Below are 23,833 nucleotides of genomic sequence, written 5' to 3'. Positions count from 1 at the left end.
GCGTAGTGAGCACAGGACCCACGTCTGGACATACCCTTCACACAAAGGGCGAACAGCAAAACACACAAGATGATGGACGGAATGTTTCACAATGGCAAAACATTCACCCCCAGTCACAGATCTGGGTTTAATCGATCCTTATTTTGCTCACCAAGCCACCCTAGTTCAGACATGGCCATATGCCAATCAGTCTTGACCCTGTGCCTCATGGGAACAGTCCAGCCCGAACTTCCAAGCCATTCCTTCCCTGGACCATAATCAAGCATGCTAGGACTGGTTTCTGGCTATTAGCCTTCATCATCAAGGATAGCTTGACCCCAGTGCAGGAGTACATCACCATGCCACAGTCACTGCAGAACTTTTAACAAGTAGCAGATCCACTCTAACCAATTGCCAATTTTCAATAAGTTGTTGGAGCCATCACCTTTGCATTTGAGGCTATAGATGGCTATAAAGACAGAGGGTAGGCCATTCTTCATAGACAGTCATAGCGCAAAGAGCCGACTTCGATGGGCTTTGTGTTGGCAATCATCGTGGGCTGTCACTGGCAGCGCTAAGTGTGGGTCTCACATCGCACCGTAAGAATATGAAAGCTGCCTGAGATGCTAGGGGAGCCTTCACACATCTATGCTGCCTTTCCTGATGCAAAACATGACAGCTTCATGGACCATCAGTCAGTGATATCAGCCTAAATGAATACCTTGGAGAACGGAGTATATCATTCACACATAGAACATCCATATTCATTTGTGGTACCACGATAAAAGGCCTACCTCACTACACTCCTCGCTATTTAAACCCTGATGTAAGTTGCAAATGCTTATATGAATGTAATGATCATGAACGTGAATGAAAGCAATCACTAATGAAGTCATGACAGTTGATGAAAATGTTGTTCGGTCACTTTCTAAAATTATAAAAGAGGCTTGAGGGACCTCTCATATATCTCATAGCGACTCACTGAATTATGCATTCTTTAGTTTTGCAGTATGTGGCACAATAAGATGTATTCATATATGGTAATTTCCATTAATTTCATGGAGCAAAAATGAGAGGTATTTTATAGGTATTGTGACCTTTAGGGCCTCTTCAATTACACATTGTTCTCATAACTCAGTGTTGTTTATAAAATGTCTTGTAACAATATTTCAATTGGGACTGTATTTTATTCCAAATGAAAGTATTTGTAGATGACTAATCCAGTTTTAATAACTTTTGGTAACTGATCATGCCCCTGGCCTCCCTAACCATCTCTGCCACATATGTCTCAATGACATGGGCTGGGGATGTCACAGTTTTCCCATAACGTAGTGTACAAGATCATCCTTGCGTTGTGCTCTACAGTCCGAGTCAGCTGCCAAGCTAACATAATGCCCAGAAGTCAGGGTCTGCGTGTATGCATTAACTTATAACCTCACACTTCTCATTAGACAAACTCCTTGATGATATATTACAGTGGATGGACATTGCTGAGTCAATGTTAAAAGTAGAAACATACCTCTGTCCACACACAGCATTCTGAGAAAGCAGTGTCTGCGCCACCATGATGACGATTCCTGCCATTGGTATGTGAAGCCCATTCATGGCTGCACAAATTGAAAATAATCAGACTAACAGCTGTGCATATTTTGTGAAACTGATGTGAGGATTATGTAATAGTACCTCCTTAACTCATTTGAGCAAAGTGAAATATTAGGTCTGCCATGCGTATATGTATGTCTACTACAGAAAACATTCCAAACAATGCTTATTGGTATATATATGCCATGTGTGCGTTAGAAAGCGTGCACATTTATTTATTTATTTATTTATTTTTATTTTAGAAGTTTTTTATAGCGCTGACCAGACCCAGGGGTATCGGAGCGCTTTACAACAGGAGGGAACGACAACATAAACATATACAGTTTGGGAGGAGGGTAAATGTGTTCATAAGTGTTCACAGAAAAAAAAAGCAAATGTGATGAGCGTCCGAGGTGCGCCATTGAGGTAGAGAGGTCTAGGGGTCCAAGGTGTGCCGTTGAGGTAGAGAGGGTTAGAGGAAGTCTCGATACATGGAATGTTTTGAGTGGAGGATAAGCTTGTTCATTAGTGTTCAAAAGATTACAATTGTGATGAGCGTCCAAGGAGCGTCCCTGAAGTCGGGAGGTCTGTGGGTCCACGGTGCGCCGTTGAGGTAGAGATGGTTAGAGGAAGTTCGATACATGGACAAAGAGTAGGTCTGCGAGATTTCCCTGAGCAGCGATGGAGAAAGCTGAACGGGATGGAGAGAGGGGGTGAGGTAGGTAGTGGATGTGTATTCCCAGATGTCTGATGTCTGGGGGCTTGAGAGTCACGGATTTCAGTTCGGGAAGGCCCGGTTGAGGTACAGGACTATTAGGAAACTTTTGAATTTTGCAAAGGAGGGGGTAGTTCTGATGGGCACAGGGATGGTGTTCCAGATTTTGGGTGCGTTTCCTGCAAAGGAGCGGGCTGCCGTTTTTTGTTTGCACGTTTTCAAGGGGATGAGTAGGAGGGAGTTGGAACTCCTGAGACTTCTAGATTGGCCGGGTTTCTTAAGTTTGGAGGCTAGGTATTTTGGTTTTCCTGCGTTCAGGACTTTGTGTGTGAGGCATGCAGTTCTGAAGCTGGCACGCAATTCCACTGGGAGCCATTTTAGTTCTCTGAGAGGGGGAGAAATGTGGTCATATGTTTTTACTCCGGTGACCATTCTGGCAGCTGCATTGAGGGTTGTTTTGAGTGGTGCTAGGTGAGAGAGAGCTGTCCCGGAGAGGATTGCGTTCCCGTAGTCGAGTCTGGACAACACAAGTGATTGGGTGGCTTGTCTGAGGTCCCAGGATGGTACATGAGGTTATATTTTGTTGAGAAGCTTCAGGTTGAGGAAGGCACTTTCTGCGGAGTTCTTGATGTGGTTGGTCAAGGTTAGCTTGTGATCAAGGGTGATTCCAAGTGATTTAAAGTGTTTGCCAAGGTGAAGTTACCGTTGAGAGCTTCGATTGCTTTCAGCCATTCAATGATTTGCGGATTTTCTTCCTTGTTGGAGATGAGGAGGAAATTCGTGAATTACTGCTCTGCTCCTCCAGCTCCTTTTTCTCATCTGTGTCCATTTCTTTTCAGATCCTTAGAGCCCTGGACACCAACATCACCCTCAAGGAATGCACTGATAAAAAAACAAAGTCGGTCTGGTACCTGCTTCCTCCTCTGAAGAAAGTAAATCTATTTCTTTCAGAAGCGACTTTAGAACTGCTGTTTAAGCTTTTGCACTCTTGCATCTGGTTGATGGTAACACCCTGCTTCATGGATTCTCAGACTCCATACTAGACTTCCATAGGACCAGTGCTGTTTTAACAATGGGCACACTGGGCAGTTGCCCGGGGGCCCCACGAGCATAGGGGCCCCATGTAGACCCGATTTTCAAACTCATTTTCTGTTAAACAATTTTATTCCTGTGAGTGGTTGTGTAGGCAGGGCCCAGAGCACCTCTTTATTGGGGGCCTATAATGCTGTTAAGACGGCCCTGCTTATAATACCATAAATGCTGCAGCACGTCTCATCCAGGTTTTGAAGAAATATGACCACATAGCATCCCTCCTGATGGACTCCATTGACTCCTCTTGCCAGACCACAAAATCTTAAAAACCAGCTGCGTCATTTACAAACCTATCACTACCAGCAGCTCTGCTTATCTTGCAATTAAGCTCACCATCTCGGGTGGGTCTTAGTACACGCTCTCCTGGGACGCCATCAGACTGTTGTGTAAAACAGAAAAAAACAGGACTTTTATGTCTAAGCTTTGAAGATATGGAACAAAACCTCCATATCCATCAGGACCACCAGCACCGGCTTAAGCACTGTTCCCACGAGGCACAGGGTCAGACTGATTTGCATATGGGCATGTCTGAACTGGGGTGGCAGAGTGGGCTAAAGAACTGTGATGGATTAAACCCAGATCTGTCCATCATCACCCCCTTTTGTACCACTTATGGCTGGAGCGGTCATCCGGATACTGGGGTGGCGGGTTTATGTCTCAGCGGCGACGCTCATCATCCTGTGATCCTGGACATCTCGCACACATTTTCCGAATTTGTGCTTGCTGTGAGTTGGTCCAATGCATTTCTTGCAAAGTTTCTTTGTGTTTATTGCCTGCTGGTCATTTCTGTTGACTATTGTGGTGCAGATTGGTGATGTTCCTTGCAGCGGCATCAAGGTGCCGTATGTTCGATTTTGTGGGCGCTGCTTGTCTATGCGTTAGGCCCTTCCAGGTGTTTTCTCTGTTCTGGGGTAGAGAAGGTTCCATTGGGTGGTGATGCTCACTTTAAAGAGTGCTATCTGTTTTGCCATTTTTGTCTTGGCTCTGCGGGCATCCTGGTGGACTTGTGTTATTCGCCTATTTGCTCTTTTGGGTTGTGTGTTTGTGTCCTGGTGTTTTACCTGTGTTTTGGGGTGTGTCACAGGCCATGACTGTGTTTAGTTTCCTGTGTTTGTCCCGGTCTCTTTTTTCCCTTCTGGGCTTTGGGCCTGTGGTCCTTCCATTTGTAGGTTCCTTTCCCGCCTGCTCTCCTTTGGGGTGCGAGTTCTGGCATGGTTGGTCCCTGGTTGAGCATCTGCCTGGGGATTCCGGTAGTAGTTGGTTGCTGCGTGTCTGTTGGGGTCGGGCTGGTTTTGGCACCTGTCAGTCCTTCTCTGGGCTGCTTCCATGTTCTCTGAGTGGGCTTTTGCTTCGTCTGCTGCCCCTGGAGGGCTTTCCCTCTGCTGTCCGCGGCCACGCTGAAGAACCCCTTTTTTCTCATCCTGCTTCTTGGTTCTGCGGACGGCTGCTGAGCCTCTTGTACGTGCCGTTCTTCTCCTCCGCTCCTGGCCTTTGGGGGTCTGTTGGGGGCCCTATGTTGCCTCTCCTTACGTTCTGGGTGGTCTGTGTTGCAGTTCTGTGGGTTCGGCCTGCTGCCGCGCCACCTCGTGATCGCTCTTGGCAGTGTCCCAGGTCCCTCTTAGGCGGGTCCCGTTCAGGATGGGGTCTTGGGGCTCTTCCAGTTGCTGGTGGTCCTCCTTGGTTTTTCCTCTGCCCCCCCTGGCTTTCGGTTAGGGTCGGGGTCCTTCACGGGATGTGTTGGGTGTTCTTGTGCCTTGTCGGCGGGCGGTGCTTGCATTGTCCTTCTCTTGGGGGCTTGTCTCTTCCAGTGGGTCTCGAGTGCTACCAGGCCATCCTAGTTCACACTCGTGTTCCTGTGTTCCCGTGGGCATATTTTCTCAAGTCCCGCCCTCGGTTCCGTTGTGCCTGTGGTTGTGCTCCAGAGGTTGGGTCCCGTCTGAGTTGGTGGTATCCATTCTCTTCCCTTTCCTCTTGGTCACGGGTCAGGCATGCGGCTCTTTTTCCACCCTGTTTGCAGGTGCAGCCTGCAGGCTCCCTTTTCTGATGTTCCTTTCCTGGGAGATTGCGCTGTTTTCCGGTCTGTGGGGCTGGCGCGCGTCCTTGGGTTCACGGTCGGTGCGGGGTCGATTAGTCCTCCTGCTGGCGGTTTTCTCATCTGGCTTCTGTTGGCCATTCCTTTGGCCTGTCTGGGGTTTGCCCCAGCCATGCAGGGGCCTCTGGTTTCTGGTCTGGGCAGTTTTTTACCTGCCTCATTCAGCCGGGAGGGTTGCTGGGTTTGCTCCCTTTGGTCATTGGCTGGAGTCCAGGGGTTGTCGCTCGTGACAGGTTCTCTCCCAGGGGTGTTCTACCTGTTGTCTTCCATGGTACCTGGTATTCTTTCTCCTGTGGCTTCAGTCTTCCGATGGGTGGCGGGTTCTTTTTATTGCAGGCTCTGGTTGGATCCCCTGTGGTGGCTCTTGTGCTTCCTCATCCGGGCTCCTGGCTTGGCGCTTTCCTCTGTTCCTGCGCTTGCGCGGGTTCTGGGCTTGTTTGGCCTGGGAGGGGCGTTTGGCCTGTTCGTGGTGCTCGCCTGGGTACTTCTCCCTTGGTTTCCACAGCTGTGGGTGTTGGTTGTCCGGGGGTGCTGGGTTTTCCCGGTTCTTCCTTCCCCTTTGCAGGGCCCTCTGCTTCTGGTGAGATTTTGTGTCCTCTTCTTCTTTGCCCCTGGCTCTAGGGTACTGGTGTCTGCTGGCTCTGGGTTGCTCCCTGGTGGTGTTGGCATGGCTTTGGGCGCGTTTCGCCCGGCTCTTCTGTCCTTCTGGCCTTTTGTGTGCTTCTATCTGTGGCCTTGACTGCCTGTAAGCTCCTTTTCTTGTTGGCTCTCAGTTATTCTGCAGGGCCAGCCCTGGTTAACGGCTGGCTGGGTGGCTGCTTCGGTACTCATTTCAGCGGCTCGTGTACTGCAAGTGGTTTGTGCGGGGTCAGTTTGCTTGTCCTCTGCACAGGGATGTTGTGCTCTTTCGCGCTGTGTTCTCCTTGCTGCTGGGTCCTGTCTGCATCCTTGTGCTTGGTGGCCGGGTGTTGGGCCTTTGCTTTCCTTTCTGGTTGCTTGTCCTTGGGCCTGGTCCCCTCTGATTTTTGGGTTCCTTGGATGACCTTGCGAGCTTTCCGCTGTTTGCCGCATTGGTTAAGTTGGTTGCCGGGTTGTTTCTGAGTTGTTCCTGTGGCTGAATCCTGTCCTGCCTGGGTTCTTTTGCTGACTTCCGGTGGGTTGTTTGGCCCGCTCGGGTCCGTGGCCTGCCTGTTTTTCACCATGTTGGTGGTGTTTTGTTGGCCTTCATTTCTACAGGTCGGTTGGGGTGCTGGGATGTAGAAAGGGACTTGGGGTCAGTTGCCATCAGCCAGTTTCTGGTTTGAGTGAGCTCTCTTTAGGTGTTGCCTTGCTGTTATTGCCATATTTACAGACCAGCTCACACCATTTCTTAGCTGTTTACTTTTTCCAATTCATGAAAAACAACAATGCTCTGCGAAACTCAGAATAAAATACAAATTAGTACTTTGAACCCCACTGCACCTCACCATTGAGGTGACTGTCTTGATGCCAATCTCAAGCCTGCACCGTCATTCCTCTTTGCTCTTTCTCTCCTCCAAGGCCAGATTGTCACCACTGGTGTCAGGGAGGGCCCTCTGTGGTCCCCTTGCTTTATTTTCAACAGGATAAAATATGATTCCTGCATCAGAGGACTCTCATGTGTATTGCTCCAATACCATCTCACCTCACCAGTCCTTGTTTTGCTGGTTGAGCTCGCCGAGGTCTCCGTTGAGGCACCATCATCTTGGTTATCGCATATGAAGTCTTGATGGAGCAAGGTTTCAAACGTAAAGTGACTTGCTTGTACTCAACCCTCTCGAAAATAATATTAATGTACTAACTAATATGTTTTGTCTTATTAATATTGCATTACACAACATATTAGGCATCTTGGGGAAGTTGCCAATGTGCTTCTACTAACTATAATCCGCTTGCACTAAAATGGCTGCTGCTACGCCGGATTTTCTACTGCTCATGCGTCTGTCATGCCCATGTGATATGCTTGGTGGGAAAACTTCTGCTTCTGCACAATAGAACTAAGATGGCTGTTATGTGTCCTAACGTGCAAGAAGCTTGTTTTCGCTTAACATCTAACGCAATAGTTAAAATAAAATAATGGGAATAGAGTAGAAAGAAGTGGTATACAGTGCCTTCATTTATTTTATGTCTCTAAAACTGTTTCTTTTCTATTTTTACATGTTACAAAATAACAGGCCTAAATGTTTTGCTGAAATCCATCTATGGAGAAACTGCACCTACGCCACAGGCCTTGAGGCCACAGAAGCTGTAGCCTTGACTCTAAGCCAGGACGGACATGGAAGGCGGAGAAGAGTGAACTCCTTGGCTTGCTAGAGGAAGCTGAATTGATTAAAATGTTTAATATGATTATTGATACATTTCACTACAGGGCGGAATAAAAGAACATGGGTAGATTAAGTTATGGGAGGGAACGACTTGAATACATGATTGACAAGTTGCCTCGAGAAAATTATGATGTGATGGCTACTCCTCGTTCTTGTCCAAATAAAATTGTGGGATTCACCCATTTGCAACATTTGGGGATGGTACACTGACCTGAAAAATAGTATAACTAGGGTAGGCTTAGCTAGCTAGATTGTCTGACTTGTCCAAATAGCTGACCTGTCACTGACCCAACGCACTGAATAGGTGATCGGGAGCAGTTTCCTGGCGGAGCACTCTGTCAGAAGATTCAATAACCCAATTGGGGTTATGGGAAGCAAATTGATGACCCAATCGGGGTTGGACTGTTAGCTGCAGAGAGGGTTTACAATGATGGCGTTTTGAACTTTAGCTGTGGTGCAAGTCTTATCCTGTGGTGGTCCTGTTCTGATCCAATTTGGTCCGTATCCTGTCCTGGTTCTGATTCTGGCTTGCACGTGTTCTTTCCTGCTGGCACCTGAACTTTGGGATTCTTATTTCTTTGACCCAGCTCGTGATCTGGGTTGGTTATCATACCGTTCTAGGTATAAAGTGTGGGTTTGTCATTGTACTGTTTTCCCTTTCTCTTACCCACCCTCTGTTTAAATGCTTAACGACAATTTTCTCACCGAATCATATGCAATGTTTATTTTAAATCTGCATTATTCTAAAATAGAATAAGAAATTAATTTGAGTTCATGCTTATAACTTTCAAAAATGTACTTAGATAAAGATTTTAAAACTTTCCCCGAGTTTGTGGTTATTCATGAAATGCTAAATGTTATTATTGCTATCTATTTTGTCTCTAACTCTCTTGATCCTTTAGGACTATAGGTATCGGTGACTTGGATTGGTAAGATAAAAGGTATAAAAATCCAAATTATAAAAATTTCCCAATTGATTGAGTGTTGGTTTATCTGTTTAATGTATACGATCAAACAAGTACTTGTAGAGCGTGCTACTTACCAGTGAGGGTACCAAGGTGCTGAAAGGGGGGTGGGGGTGTGCTGCTACAGCTCGAATAGCCAGGCCTTGAGGAGTCTTCTGAAGGTGAGTAGGTCTTGGGTCTGCCGTATGTGAGTAGAGGGTGTTCCAGGTCTTGGCGGCGAGGTAGGAGAAGGATCTGCCGCCGGAAGTCGTTTGTTGGATGCGGGGGACAGCGGCGAGGGCGAGGCTGACGGAGCGGAGCTGGCGGGTGGGGGTGTGGAAGCTGAGTCTGCTGTTCAGGTAGGCTGGTCCGGTGTCGTGGAGTGCTTTGTGTGCGTGGGTGAGGAGCATGAAGGTGATCTTCTTGTCGACGGGGAGCCAGTGTAGGTTTCTCAGGTGGGGGTGATGTGGCTGCAGTGGGAAATGTTGACGATCAGTCAGGTGGAGGCGTTTTGGATGCGTTGCAGTCGTCGTAGGTGTTTGGCTGGGATTCCTGCATAGAGTGCGTTTCCGTAGTCCAGTCTGCTGCTGACAAGGGCCTGTGTCACCGTTCTTCTTCTTTCGGTCGGTATCCATTTGTAGATCCTGCGGAGCATGCAGAGGGTGTTGTAGCAGGAGGAGGAGACAGCTTTGACCTGCTTAGACATGGAGAGGGAGGAGTTGAGGGTGTATCCTAGATTGCATGCGTGGTCGGTGCTGTTCCCAGTGTGGTCGGCCACCAAGATTCGTCCCAGGCTGAGGGGGTGGATCCGAGGATGAAGACCTCTGTCTTGTCCGAGTTCAGCTTCAGATGGCTGCTCCTCATCCAGTCGTCGACGGCCTTCATTCCCTCGTGGAGGTTGGTTTTGGCGGTGTGTGGGTCCTTGGTGAGGGAGAGGAGGAGCTGGGTGTCGTTGGCGTAGGAGATGATGCTGAGGTCATGATGGCGAACCACTAGTGCAAGGGGGGCCATGTAGACGTTGAGCAGCGTCAGGCTGAGGGATGAGCCCTGGGGAACGCCACAGATGATGTCGGTGGCTTCGTATCGGAAGGGTAAGATTCGGACGCTCTGGGTTTTGCCGTTGAGGAAGGACGTGTTCCTGTCAAGGGCCTTCTCTTGGATTCCGGCTTCTAGGAGGCATGTCTTTAGAGTGCGATGGCAGACCATGTTGAAGGACGCCGACAGGTCCAGGAGGATGAGGGCTGATGAGGGCTGATGTTTCGCCGTTGTCCAGTTGGCACCTGATGTCGTCTGTGGTGGTGATGAGGGCTGTCTGGGTGCTGTGGTTTCATCTGAATCCGGACTGGGATGGGTCCAGGATGTTGTTGTCTTCCAGGTGGCGGGTCAGTTGCATGTTGACGCATTTCTCGTTGACTTCTGCCTGGAATGGGAGCAGGGAGCTGGTCCGGAAGTTCTTAAGTTCCTTGGGGTCTGTTTTGGGCTTCTTGAGGAGGGCGTTGATTTCGGCGTGCTTCCAGCTTTCCAGGAATGTCACTGTTTCGAAGGAGATGTTGATGACCTTCCAAAGTTGGGGTGCGATGGCTGCATCTGCTTTGTTGAATACGTGGTGTGGGCACGGGTCAGACAGAGATCCTGAATGGATGGAGTTCATGACCTTGCGTGTTTCGTCGTCGTTGACGTTGGACCAGGAGGTCAGGCAATTGGCATTGGTGGTGTTCACAGGGGAGGTATAATCTGGCGTAGTTGGGCGGTCGTGGTGTTGAAGCTGTCGTGGATGTCAGCGATCTTGCGTTGGAAGAAGATGGCCAGTGAGTCGCACAGTTCTTGTGAGGGCGGGATGTAGTTGGCGTTGGCGCTGGGGTTGGAGAGTTCTTTTATGATGTTGAAGAGCTCTTTGCTGTCGTGTGTGTTGTTATCCAAGCGGTCTTTGAAGAAGAATATCTTGGCTAATCTGATGAGGTGTTGATGTCTGCGGGTAGCGTCCTTGTGGGCTGCGTGGTTGTCTGGTATGCATTCGTGGAGCCATGTCTTCTCCGGTTTTCGGCATGCACCTTCGGAGGCCTGGAGCTCGTTGGTGATCTATGTGGCTCTCTTGCTGGTGTGGCTGTTGGGGGGTTTCTTGAGAGGCGCGAGGGTGTTGGCGCAGTTGTCGATCCACTGTCTGAGGTTGAGGGCTGCGGCGTCAGAGTTGGTGGGGTCGGTGGGTGGGTTCTTGGCAAGGGAGGTGAGGAGCTGGTCTTCGGTGACTTAGCTCCAGCAGCGCGCGGCAGCTGTTGGGTGCAATGGTGCGTGGTTGGTTTCTTGAAGGTGAAGTGGATGCAGCAGTGGTCGGTTGAGTGGAGTTTGGTGGTGTGGTCGAAGGCGACGTGGGAGCCTGTGGAGAAGATAGGGTCAAGCGTGTGGCCGACGGTGTGGGTGGGTGTGGTGATGAGTTGTCTGAGGCCGAGGTTGGTGAGGTTGGCGATCAGGGTGGCGGAGTTGGCGTCGTTGTTGTTCTCGAGGTGGAAGTTCAGGTCCCTGAGGGGGATGCAGTCCGTGAAGGCGAGTGCGTGGGTGCTGGCGAGGTCGGCGATGGAGTCACTGAATTGAGCCCAGGGTCCAGGGGGTCTGTAGATGAGTGTTCTTCTGAGGGTGGTGTTGGGGTCGGTGTGGATCCGGAAGTGCAGGTGTTCAGCGGTGTTGAGGGTGTTTTTTGCGTGGGTGACAACCTTGAGGGTAGACGTGTGGATGATGGCTATTCCTCCTCCGATTCCGTTGTCGCGATCACTGCGGGTGATCTTGTAGCCATCCGGGATGACTATGGCGTTGTCGGGCGCCGAGGAGTCGTTCCACCAGGTCTTGGTCAGGAAGGTCACGTCTGGGGCGGAGGTGTTGAGCAGATCCCAGAGCTCGACGGCGTGTTTGAGTGCGGAGCGGGTGTTGAGGAGTATGCAGCATAGGTGGTTGGGTTCAGTCCTTGGAGGTTTGGTGGTTCTGTCGCAGGTGAAGCTGCAGGTGTGGCAGGAAAGGGTCCATGGGTCTGTTTCAGGGCGGCCTGGTTTCAGCCGGCATTGAGTGCGTGGAGGCTGCTGGCGTCGTAGTGGAGTCTGGTGTTGTGGTGTTCGTAGGGTCCAGGGGTCCTGGTGCTGGGCGCGGTCCAGTCGCGGACGGGCGCAGACGGACTTGGCTTAGGCGCGCCTTCGGCGCACCAGCGGCGCGTCCGCTGTACGGCCGCTTTTCAGCCTGCATAAGAGGAGGCTTGGGAGGGAGGAGCAGCTGGGATGCGGGAGCGGGGAGGCCTATGGGAGTGCTGGGGGGCAGGGGCGGGGCCGCAGGGAGGCAGCGGCGGGTAGGCCAGGTAGGGGCGGTGGGGGAAGACGGCGGCAGAAGGGGCACCAGGCAGCGGCAATCAGCGGGTCTGCAGACGACGAGTGGCGTTGTGGGGGCGACCTGCCTGCAAGCAGGGTCAAAGGTCGCTCCTGATCACCGTTGCTCGGCCTATATTTACAGGAGGCCTGGGAGGGAGGAACTGCTGGGAGGCGGGAGCGGGGAAGCCAATGGGAGTGATGGGGGCAGGGCCGCAAGGAGGAAGCAGTGGAAAGGCCGGGTAGGGGAAGACGGCGGTAGAAAGGGCACCAAGAAGCGGCAATCAGCGGGTCTGCAGGCGACGAGTGGCGGTGTGGGGGTGACCTGCCTGCAAGCAGGGCCAAAGGTTGCTCCCGGAGCAGCTGGGAGGCGGGAGCGGGAAGGCCAATGCGAGTACGGGGGGCGGGCCGCAGGGAGGCAGCGTCAGGAAGGCCGGGTAGGGGGCGGTGGGGGAAGACGGTGGCAGAAGGGGCACCAGGAAGTGGCAATCAGCGGGTCTGCAGGCGACGAGTGGCGGTGTGGGGGTGACCTGCCTGCAAGCAGGGCCAAAGGTTGCTCCCGGAGCAGCTGGGAGGCGGGGAGGCCAATGGGAGTACGGGGGGCGGGGCCGCAGGGAGGCAGCGGCAGGAAGGCCGGGTAGGGGGCGGTGGGGGAAGACGGTGGCAGAAGGGGCACCAGGAAGCGGCAATCAGCGGGTCTGCAGGCGATGAGTGGCAGTGTGGGGGCGACCTGCCTTCAAACAGGGTCAAAGGTTGCATACATAGATATATGGGCCCAGGTGAGTATGTTGAGCAGGTGAGCCCGCGCTCTATCAGTTATTTTGGTAGCAGAGGTTGGTTAGGGATTAGTGTAGATAGGTAGTTAGTAAATATTGATTATTGATTGATTATTAGTTATTGATTATTAGTTATTGATTTATTGATTTTATGCATTAACCAAAGTTGTTCGTATCTGTTTCATGTTTTGTCTGGAAACCGCGGGGGCAAAATAACAGGTGATAAATGGAAGCCATTCTGTAGTGAGGTCACTGGTTTGAGAAAGTGAGTTCATGGTTAGGCAAAACCAGAAGCACGGTTTTAGGGATTTTTTCTGTATAAATATGTGAATAATAGGTAGCAAAGAGTTCGCTAGTAAAACTTTGGTGTGATATCACCTAGAAAGGGTCACACTGGAGGAGTAGTAGCTTCTTCTGAGCTTGATTGACAGCAAAGGGGTTAGTTGGTGAAACTTTGGCCTTGCATAACCTAGAAAGGGTAAGCCCGAGGTGGGTAACAGGTTCTCCGTTGCTTGCGTGAAAGGTAGACGGAAGAGATCTACTTGTAGTTTATGAAGAGTAAAATGAAGGGAGTTATTCGCAGTGAATATAAATCGTTCTTTCCTTTGAAATAGTTACTCGGACACAATGGCGAATGTTTTTACGTTGTTAATTAATAAAATGAGCATTTAAAAGTGAATCGAAGTAAACTCTCGAATTACCTTGCAAAGTAGGGAGTCAGTTGCGGAGCTGCGCTGACATCACTCAGAGCCGTGCTGGTATTAGTTAATACGATTCAAAAGGGGGTGGTGATGGACAGAGTATCTGAATTAAGCAGAACACTCCTACCCAGTCAAAAGATCAGGGCTTGATCCATCACCGTTTTTTAGCTCACTGCACCATCCCAGTTCAGAACCTGGCTACATGCAAATTAGTCTGCCCCTGGCCCAGTGCATCATGGGAACAGGGCAGACCAAACTACCAAGCCAATTCTTTACTGAAAAGGAAACAAGCTTCCGGGGACCGGTTTCTGGCATTACAGCCGTCTTCAGCCCGGCTTGCTTGAATCCTGATGGTGCAGTGAGCAAGGGACTCACATCTGAGCATACCCTTCCACACTTGTGGTGGCCAAAACCCCCCTTTTTGTAATTAATTTGGCCACCATGAGTGTGGAAGGGTATGTTCCCATGATGCACTGGGCCAGGGACAGACAGCCCTGATCTGTTGACTGGGTAGGAGTGTTCTGATTAACTCAGATACTCTGTCCATCACCACCCCCCTTTTTGTAATTAATTTGGCCACCATGAGTGTGGAAGGGTATGCTCAGACATGAGTCCCTTGCTCATTGCACCATCAGGATTCAAGCAAGCCGGGCCGAAGACGGCTGTAATGCCAGAAACCGGTCCCCGGAAGCTTGTTTCCTTTCCAGTAAAGAATTGGCTTGGTAGTTTGGTCTGCCCTGTTCCCATGATGCACTGGGCCAGGGACAGACTAATTTGCATATAGCCAGGTTCTGAACTGGGATGGTGCAGTGAGCTAAAAAACGGTGATGGATCAAGCCCTGATCTGTTGACTGGGTAGGAGTGTTCTGATTAACTCTGATACTCTGTCCATCACCACCCCCTTTTTGTAATTAATTTGGCCACCATGAGTGTGGAAGGGTATGTTCAGACATGAGTCCCTTGCTCATTGCACCATCAGGATTCAAGCAAGCCGGGCCGAAGACGGCTGTAATGCCAGAAACCGGTCCCCGGAAGCTTGTTTCCATTCCAGTGAAGAATTGGCTTGGTAGTTTGGTCTGCCCTGTTCCCATGATGCACTGGGCCAGGGACAGACTAATTTGCATATAGCCAGGTTCTGAACTGGGATGGTGCAGTGAGCTAAAAAACGGTGATGGATCAAGCCCTGATCTGTTGACTGGGTAGGAGTGTTCTGATTAACTCAGATACTCTGTCCATCACCACCCCCTTTTTGTAATTGGTATTAGTTAATACAGCGGGTGTGTAGCTGAGATAATTTTGTAAAGGAGGGATGAGTACAGGAGCGTGAGAACTCGTCTCACGGGAAAAGCCGTGCAACCATTGGTTGAATTTGTTTTTGGATTCCAATCATTGATTGGTCATTGAAAATAAGAAATGTTTTGGGATTGGAGATTTTTCGTAAACAAACTAAGTGTCATCAAGAAGAAAGCGGCACAAGTATATGTGGCATTTAGATCCAGGATTCATTGGAAATCGACCAGATAAAAGATATCTAGGTTTTGCTAAAGAACAGATGATAAGAGGGAGAACTTATATCATGTACGGAGATAAAAGAAAAATGTAATTTGTCAAGAAAGTTAAACATTTCTTCAAGAAGGATAAGCCAAAAAAAAACAGAAAAGGGATTATTATTCCACCACCGAATATGCCCGCATCGTACATGATGGTTGAAAGGGGCTACCATACTTGTATATGGTTAGAAAACTGGATAGAATACACAACAGATAATGGAATTTTGGCATTTCCAGAAAATGGTAACTTTAATGGTAGAGTTTTGTACAATTTAAGAGCACGCATGAATGAATTAGATCCTAGACCTAGGTTAACCCAATATGAGGCATTGGAGAAATGGGAAACAGAGGCTTTTGAGCGAGACAGATCCAGAAGTGATAAAATGATAAGTACATTTTATCCTAAATTTCCTAAAGAGACAAGAGATAAGCAGATGGAACAATGCTGACAGTCTATGCTAGTGGAAGGATTATATCCTGTCCAATCATTAGAAGAACAAACAGGGAGTAAAAGTACTGAGAAAACTAAGAATTTAATGACAGGTGCTGATCCGGAAGATGATTCCTTGGAGGATTTATTAATGAAAAATCTGCCACCTTATAATAAAGAGCAGAATCAGACAAATCCTAGTGCTCCGTTCTTAAAGCCACCTTTAGTTCCACAAGTGTTACATGAGGCATCATTAGAAAAAATGCTACAGGAAAAGGAAGAGAGAAACAATAATTAAGCAAAGGAACAAGTTAATTCAGAAAATTACACAGTTAAATATCAGTCCTGATGCCTTAACAATTCCAGTGACTATTGGTTCAGTTGTTCCTTTATATGGAGAAAAACAGACTAGTCCTAGACCTCCTATTCTAACTACACCTGTAGTGCAGACAAGGAAAGAAACATTAATAGTGGATGACCAAGCAAGTGAACCTGGGTCAGAAATTTCTTTGTTGGATTTACCTATAGAGGACCAGTACATAGCTCAGCTAGGAAAACTACACCTGTAAATACTAGAGAAGTGCAAATAGAAACCTCTTTAGGTACGAGAAGTGCACTGTAGTTACTCCAGAGGAAATTGAAAGATGGTCCCGAGAAATAGAGAAACCAAAATCACAGTCAAAGACATTGGATATTTTTAAATTAAGAGTTGAGTTAGAAGAAATGATTGTTTATATGTTGAAGTATCGCCCGAAATACAAAAACATTTCATGAAAAATTAACGAGTTTAGCAGGTGAAATGGGAATTGACATTGGTAAATCAAACGTGTTACAGAAACCATATCGAGCTGAATTTTCCGATAAAGATTTAGAAAATATGAATGTGTTGGGTCGTAAACTACAAATAAAGGAACTGTTATCATTGTTGCAAAAATGGGGTGACATAGACAGATGGAAAGCTAGATGGTTAAAGAAAAAGGAAGAAGCTCAAGGAAAAAGCACTGTATCAGAATATATGTTGGTAGAAACAGAGAAAGTGGAAAGGTTGTGTCCAATGAGAGAAGTACCAGGTGGAGGTTATGTGCATGTTCCATGGTCCCGACAAGATATATTGTCATTTACAAATGAATTCCCAAAACTCAGAGAGAAACCGGTAGAATGGTACAGACAGGTCGAGAGATTTGTAAAGGATTCCAAAGTGTTATTAAAAGATCTAGATGGGTTATTCAACATTGTTGTTCCTGTCGATTTCTGGACAGAATGCAAAATTGCAGTAAACTGGCCAAATGATGAGTATCCTATAGACCCAAAAACAGGAGCACCATCAGATGAGGTGATGAGGAAGTATAATCAGGTTATACTGTACTTGAAAGGGAAAGTACCTCCAAAAGAGTCAGACTTGACTAGAATATACAGAACTACCCAGAATAAAGCTGAATCTGTACATGCATATTATGAACGGCTTTTACACGTTTTTAAACAGTATAGTGGTTTAGAAAATATTGACACCAAAGATATGACGCATTTTATCTATCGGTTTGTGTCTGGGCTAAAACCAGAAATTTCGCAATGGATTAAAGATCGTTAAATGAGTTGGCAGGCCAAACCTGTAGATGAAATACTGAAATATGCAAATGTTGTGAAGATGAATTGGACAATAAACGAAAGAATTTAGAAGAAAAAGTATTGTGGGCACAGGTAAAATTAGCAGAGCAACAAGAACTTCAATTGAAAAATATTCAGACCCAAGGAGATGGAAATGGTAATAAACCTAGAGGAAAATTTAATCGAGAAGAAGCTAAAAAGAAATATCCTTGTCATGGGTGCGGCAGGTTGCGGCATTGGAAGAACGAGTGTAAGGCTGTGCTTAGTAATAATAATAATTTGAATCCACAGACGCAAAATGAGGTATCGAAAAAGCAGCAAAAACAGGTAATACAAAATCAGTTAGCATTGGCGCCTATGCCAAACCCTGGGAGTCAACCAGCATACAGTGTAGACACCACAAGTTGGGAAGGAAGTGGTAAGAGGGACACAGTGACACCCCATTTTCTTTTGAGTGACTCATACTTTGATGAAGACAGTTTCTGACGGTGCCTGAGGGGGAGGACAAGAGTGTGTACTTGGCGCATCCTTGCAGATAGATCAGTCAGGTCCATACATTGAAGGAAAGGTTGAAGGAAATGATGTTACCTTTCTGTTGGATACTGGCGCTACCCGTTCTACTGTGAGAACAGCAGACGTTCCAAACCTACCCCTCTCAAGAGAAGCAATCCAAGTAGTGGGTGTTTCTAATAAACAAATTAGTACCCCAGTTACAGAACCATTGGAAGTCAAAATAGGCAATTTTAAAGAAATGCATGAATTTTTTGTATATGACACCAGTCCTGTAAATCTATTAGGCAGGGATTTGTTGTGCAAAATGAATTGCACTATCTTTTGTACTCCAAATGGTGTTGAAGTTCAAACAACAGATGAAGATGGAATATATAAAATTATGCTAGCAAAACAAGAAACTAAAAAAACAAACGTTTAGCATAGAAGACTTGCCAAAAGAATTACAACATACGGTAGATCCTAAAGTGTGGGATTTTACAGGAAAAGATGTAGGATTAATGGCAAATGTTGATCCAGTAAAAGTGACAGTAAAAGAAGGTGCAGTTTATCCAAATATTCGACAGTACAAAATAAGCCCAGAAATAAAAGCAGGAGTCGCACTAGAAATAAAACGTCTAGTGGAAACAGGAATTTTGCAGGAAATAATGAGCAGTCCATGTAATTCACCCATAATTGGCATCAAGAAACCGAGCGGAAAATACAGGGTCATACAGGACCTCCGCAAAATTAATAAAATTGTCGTCCCATGTTGTCCAGTTGTGCCAAACTCTGCTGTGATTCTGTATCAAATACCATGGACAGCAGGCTGGTTCACCATAATAGACCTTTGCCATACATTTTTCTCCATACCATTACAACCAGATAGTAATTATATTTTTTCGTTCAAATTCAACATCCATATCTACGTTTGGAATTGCGTCCCTCAGGGGTACACAGAAAGTCCATCGATCTTTAATCAGATCTTGAAAAAATTTCTTGAATCTCTGATATTGCCCGGACAATCAGCCGTAGTGCAATATATGGATGACCTGTTGGTGGCATTTAAGAATCGAAAAGACTGTGTTACTGATAAAATTGGACTATTGAATCATTTAGGTAAAAGTGGACACAAAGTAGCACCTGAGAAATTGCAGTATTGTTCTACATCAGTGAAATATCTGGGGCACCAGATAGAGAGAGGTGTCAGAAGGGCTACCACTGAAAGAATCAGAATAATTCAAAACATGAATCTACCTCAAACACAAAAAGAAATCAGAATGTTTCTTGGAGTTGTAGGCTATTGCAGGCAATGGATTGTGGGATTGGCAGTCCTAGCAAAACCATTGAAACAAATGACAAAGAAAAAAGCAAAAGACTCAGTAGAATGGGATGATGAAAGCATGTCATCTTTTCTAAAGTTACGAGATTGTCTGTGTTCATCTCCAGCATTAGGGATGCCTGACTATACAAAGGATTTTGCATTGTTTTGTGACACACGAGACAAATGTGCACTTTCAGATCTGACTCAGACTCATGGTCTAATGAGACGACCTGTTGCATATTTTTCTTCTACTCTGGATCCAGTGGCAGCAGCATTGCCAGGATGTCTGAAAGAAGTAGCAGCAACTTGTGCGAGTCTTGAGCAAAGTGAATCCACTATCATGGGACATCCAGTAACAGTGTATGTCCCACATGCAGTTGTGATTTTACTAACCAGGAGTAAAACTCAGTACCTAACACCTAGTCAGCTGACTAAGTATGAACGAATTCTTGTAGGTGCAGAAAATGTGACAATTGCTAGGTGTAATATTCTGAACCCAGCAACACTGTTGCCTGAATCGCACTTTGCAGAAGTCAAAAATGAAATTGAACATAATTGGATTGATCCTACAGAATACTGTACTAAACCACACTCAGACATAAGAGACGAGCCACAAATAAATTGAGAACATGAACTATTTTTAGATGGTTCATGTATGTGACATGAGTTAAGGCGGTTTGAGTGCTGCTTATGCAGTTTGCACTCTATGGGGTCCAGTTGAAGCATCATATTTACCAGGAGTTAAATCTGCACAGGTAGCTGAACTAATTGCATTGACGAAAGCTTGTAAATTTGGGAAAAATCGGAAAGTGACTATTTTTACTGATAGTCAATATGGCTATGGAGTTGTGCATGATTTTGGCCAACTCTGGATGCACAGAGAGTTTCTGACTTCATCAGGCACTCCGAATAAAAATGGAAATTTTGTGAAAGATTTGCTAAAAGCAATCCAATTACCAGTAACTGTAGCTGTGGTCAAGTGTGCTGCTCACCAATCTGGCAACGACAAAGTGACAGCAGGTAATCGATATGCTGACCAACTAGCTCAATATTGTGCCAAAAATAAGATGGCAATAAATACGAAAATTGAACCAAACAGAAACAGCTGCCAACTTATGTTGCTTGAGAGAGTGAAAACGTGGGAAGAAGTGAAAGATCGCAATATGATGCAGAACAGGAAGAAAAGGAAGAGTGGGCGAAAATAGGATGTCAGAGAAGGGCTGGAGATGGTGTCATTGTTTACCTTGATGGGAGGCCTCTGTTGCCAAACTGTATGCTTGCTCCTATGGCTAGGATGTATCATGGTGATTCTCATCTAGGATGAGACGCTATGATAAGGCTATTCAGACAAACTTGGTTCAATGCAAGGTTCAGGAACGTTGCAGAGAGTGTTTGCCAAAGGTATTTGGTGTGCCAACAAATGAATCCTGGGAAAAGAACTGTGGTATTGTCAGGAAAGATTGGAAAGGCAGAAGGTCCTTTTATTCGACGTCAGATTGATTTCATTCAGTTACCCCTTGCAGAGGAATGAAGTACGTTCTTTTTATTGTCTGCCTATTTTCAAAAAGGGTGGAAGCTTACCCTACACGTAGGAATGATAGCATCACAGTAGCAAAATTACTACTTAGAGAGCTCATACCACGTTTCAGTTTTCCAGTAACGATTGAATCAGACCGAGGAAGACGTTTCAATAATGAGATATTCTAATCTGTGAAGCATTTAAAATTGACCAAAATCTGAACTTTGCAAACCGCCCAGAGGCTTTTGGAGTGGTAGAACAACTGAATGGCACAATAAAATCAAGATTGGGAAACATTTATGAAATAACTTGATTAGAATGGTCAGATGTGTTACCTCTCGTTCTGATGGGACTCAGAAGCATCCCAGACAGAAAAACAGGCTTGAGTCCTCATGAAATACTTATGGGAAGAGCAGTGAGGCAGGCATGCGTGCCAGGACATAAGTTGATAAATATATCTGATGTCTTAGTACTAGAGTACTGCAAAGAACTGGCTGGCCAAGTGCGTCCTATCTCTCACCAGGTTGGAAAAGACGCTGTCACGAGGCAAATAACCCCAGCACACGATCTGATTCCAGGTGACTGGGTTGTAATTAAAGAACATACACGAGAATCTTGCCAAGCTTCGAGGTGGGAAAAACCAACACAAGTGATATCGGTTACCACTACAGCAGTGAAATGTAAAGGAGTTCTGAATTGGATCCACGCGAGCCATACAAAAAGAGTGGCTAACCCTGACAAAACTGATGCTGAAGGTTGTGCAGCTGAGGGGTCTCGAGAAAGTGATTCCGAAGTAGTTGATGATGAACAACCGAGCACTAGTCAGGATGAATAGATTCCAGTGATTGACATTCCTGCAGATGTTGTGAGAACCAGAAGCCAGACTTTTTTAGACAGACAGAGTGATAGTGAGGATGAGACAGGAATAGAGGAATGTACTCAGATTACAGAAATCATAGCCAAAAGTAATTCCGAGGAGGAACAGATTAGGAAAGATCAATATACTCAGACATTCCAAATACCTGTTACAGTCTCAGAGTCTGAGAAGAGACAGCTAGGTAAAAGGGCGAAGGTTCAGGTAGAAAAAGAACAAGAGATCGAGATACCTGAGCAGGACCAGATAGATATAGATAAATGTGTTCAGGAAGAAGAAAACAAACCAAATCAAAGTCAATTGCGGCATACACCTGAACAAGGTCAGATTAGCATCCAGGCAGAAGAAACAGAAGAAAGACCTGGACCAAGTCAGATAGAGAGGGATACAGATGACGAAGATACACAAATTGTGCCACAACTGAATGAGAACAAAAGAACAATTGAAAAAAAACAAAGCATAGGGCCAGCTAAAAGACTCAAAAAAGGAGATAATTGGCCTGGTTTTGTTAAGAATCTGAAATTTCGTCTCAAATCAATAAATGAAGAACCAGAGCAAGTAGAAGAGATATCAAGTCAAACTGCGCTTTCCACAGAACAACCAAAAAGGGAAAGTCCACGATTGAAAAGACTGAATAATAAATTCAGAGGCCCTGAATGGATCTACGTCATTCTTGAATATCTTGAAAAATTAGAACTGAGCGATGAAGAAGATGATGAATTAATTGATGAACCAACAGTCAAAGAAGTGAGACCAACTTGAAAATATCACAGGTTAAAATTCTGTGAAAAAGTCTCAAAGAGGGGTTAAATCTCCTTAATCAAAAAATGGCTGATCATACTGTTAATGGTAAACCGAAAAGAAATTGCTTAAAAACATGCTGTAGAATATGCACATGTAGTGTAGTAATAATACTCATAGTATGGTAAGGACTGACAGTAGCTATTCCTTATCTAATGGGTAAAAATGAAAAGAATGCCACTAACATTCATGAGAAGGTAGATGCACCTGAAAAATTAGATACACATGGGAAAATAGATAATGTTAGGCAGCAAAGAATAGAAGTAGAAGCATCAGATGAGGAAGGATTACATTACGATAAAGTTAGAAATAGAACACATTTGAATGTATTCGCAAATCTGTTAGTACACTATGTAGAGGCAATGGAAATAAGTGATTTGGACGTATGTATGAAGCTACCATTGTCTGTAGTAGAAGGCATCACTTATCATTATTTGCCCCTAACTTATGGTATTTCATGTAGTATTTTAGCTAGTTTATTTTACAAGAAAGGACCTTTACAATATTATTATTCTAATTTAGATGTGATTTTCTCTGAACTTCCAATTCATAGTAACCTGAATCCTGTTCCTAGTACAGGTAACATAGCTCGTTATATGGGAGAATATTTTCTAACAATAGGAACAATAGATATAGCTGAAGCACACAAAAATAATTTAACATGCATTTTACATGAAGAAGAGAAAATATTCTTGAATTTAGATGAGAAAAGGAGAGAGGATTTCCAAAGAAAAGCTACAGAAAGGAAAGATTCCTAAATGGGCAGAAAATAAAGAATGCACCTTGAATGACAAAACTCATGCTGCTATGTTGCTGGACTTTGAAAAGAAAGGGGAAAATTATCTCTACAGGGAGAGAACAAGTTATTATAACAATATATTCATTGATTCTAGTGAATGTGAACACAATTATAAAGTAATTGGGGGTTGGGGTTTCAAAGATGGAACTGAATCGGTGTTTCCTGGAATTTATTATATTTGTGGGAACAAGGCATATTATAAATTACCTGATCATTGGTATGGGAGTTGCTATTTTGGAATAGTATTCCCAAAAGTATACCATGTAAATAAAATCACTGGGAGCAATGAAGACACTAATGGACTAATACGTAATAGAAGAGCTAGTTTTGCAGAAATTGTAGGTGATATATTTAGTGCAATAATACCTTCACTGGGAGTGGTTTTAAATACTCAAAGAATTTGCAAATTGTCAACAGTGGTGGATCGCTTATCGACAGACTCTGCTGGAGGTTTCTTAATGATCAGTACTGAACTAGTGCGGTAAGGTCAATGGTTTTACAAAATCGATTTGCTCTTGATAAATTGTTGGCAAAATTTATTTTATTTATTTATTTATACAAGATTTGTAATGCGCATGGCTGCCCCAGCGACTAGGCGTCCCAGCGCAAAAGAGGGCGGAGTCTGCAGAATGCTGATAGCGCAACATTGTTGCACTTACATACCTGACAAAAGTGTAGAACTGAAAGGGTATGTAAGGAATATTACATATTTAGAAAAATAACTTAAACCACTGGAGGTTGACAGTGCATGGAAGAGACTGACAGATGGTCTTTTCTGTATAGGTAGTTGGTTTTCTAACGTAGGGAAAAGTTTTGTAGGTAAAATACTGATGCCAATGGTGGGAATAGCCCTAATGATTTTAGGGATTTTAGGGA

The sequence above is a fragment of the Lissotriton helveticus genome, chromosome 1_1 (assembly GCF_964261635.1).
Source record: "Lissotriton helveticus chromosome 1_1, aLisHel1.1, whole genome shotgun sequence".
NCBI classification, from domain to species: domain Eukaryota; kingdom Metazoa; phylum Chordata; class Amphibia; order Caudata; family Salamandridae; genus Lissotriton; species Lissotriton helveticus.
The sequence above is the reverse complement of the archived record's forward strand: the minus strand, read 5'-3'. Positions refer to the sequence as shown.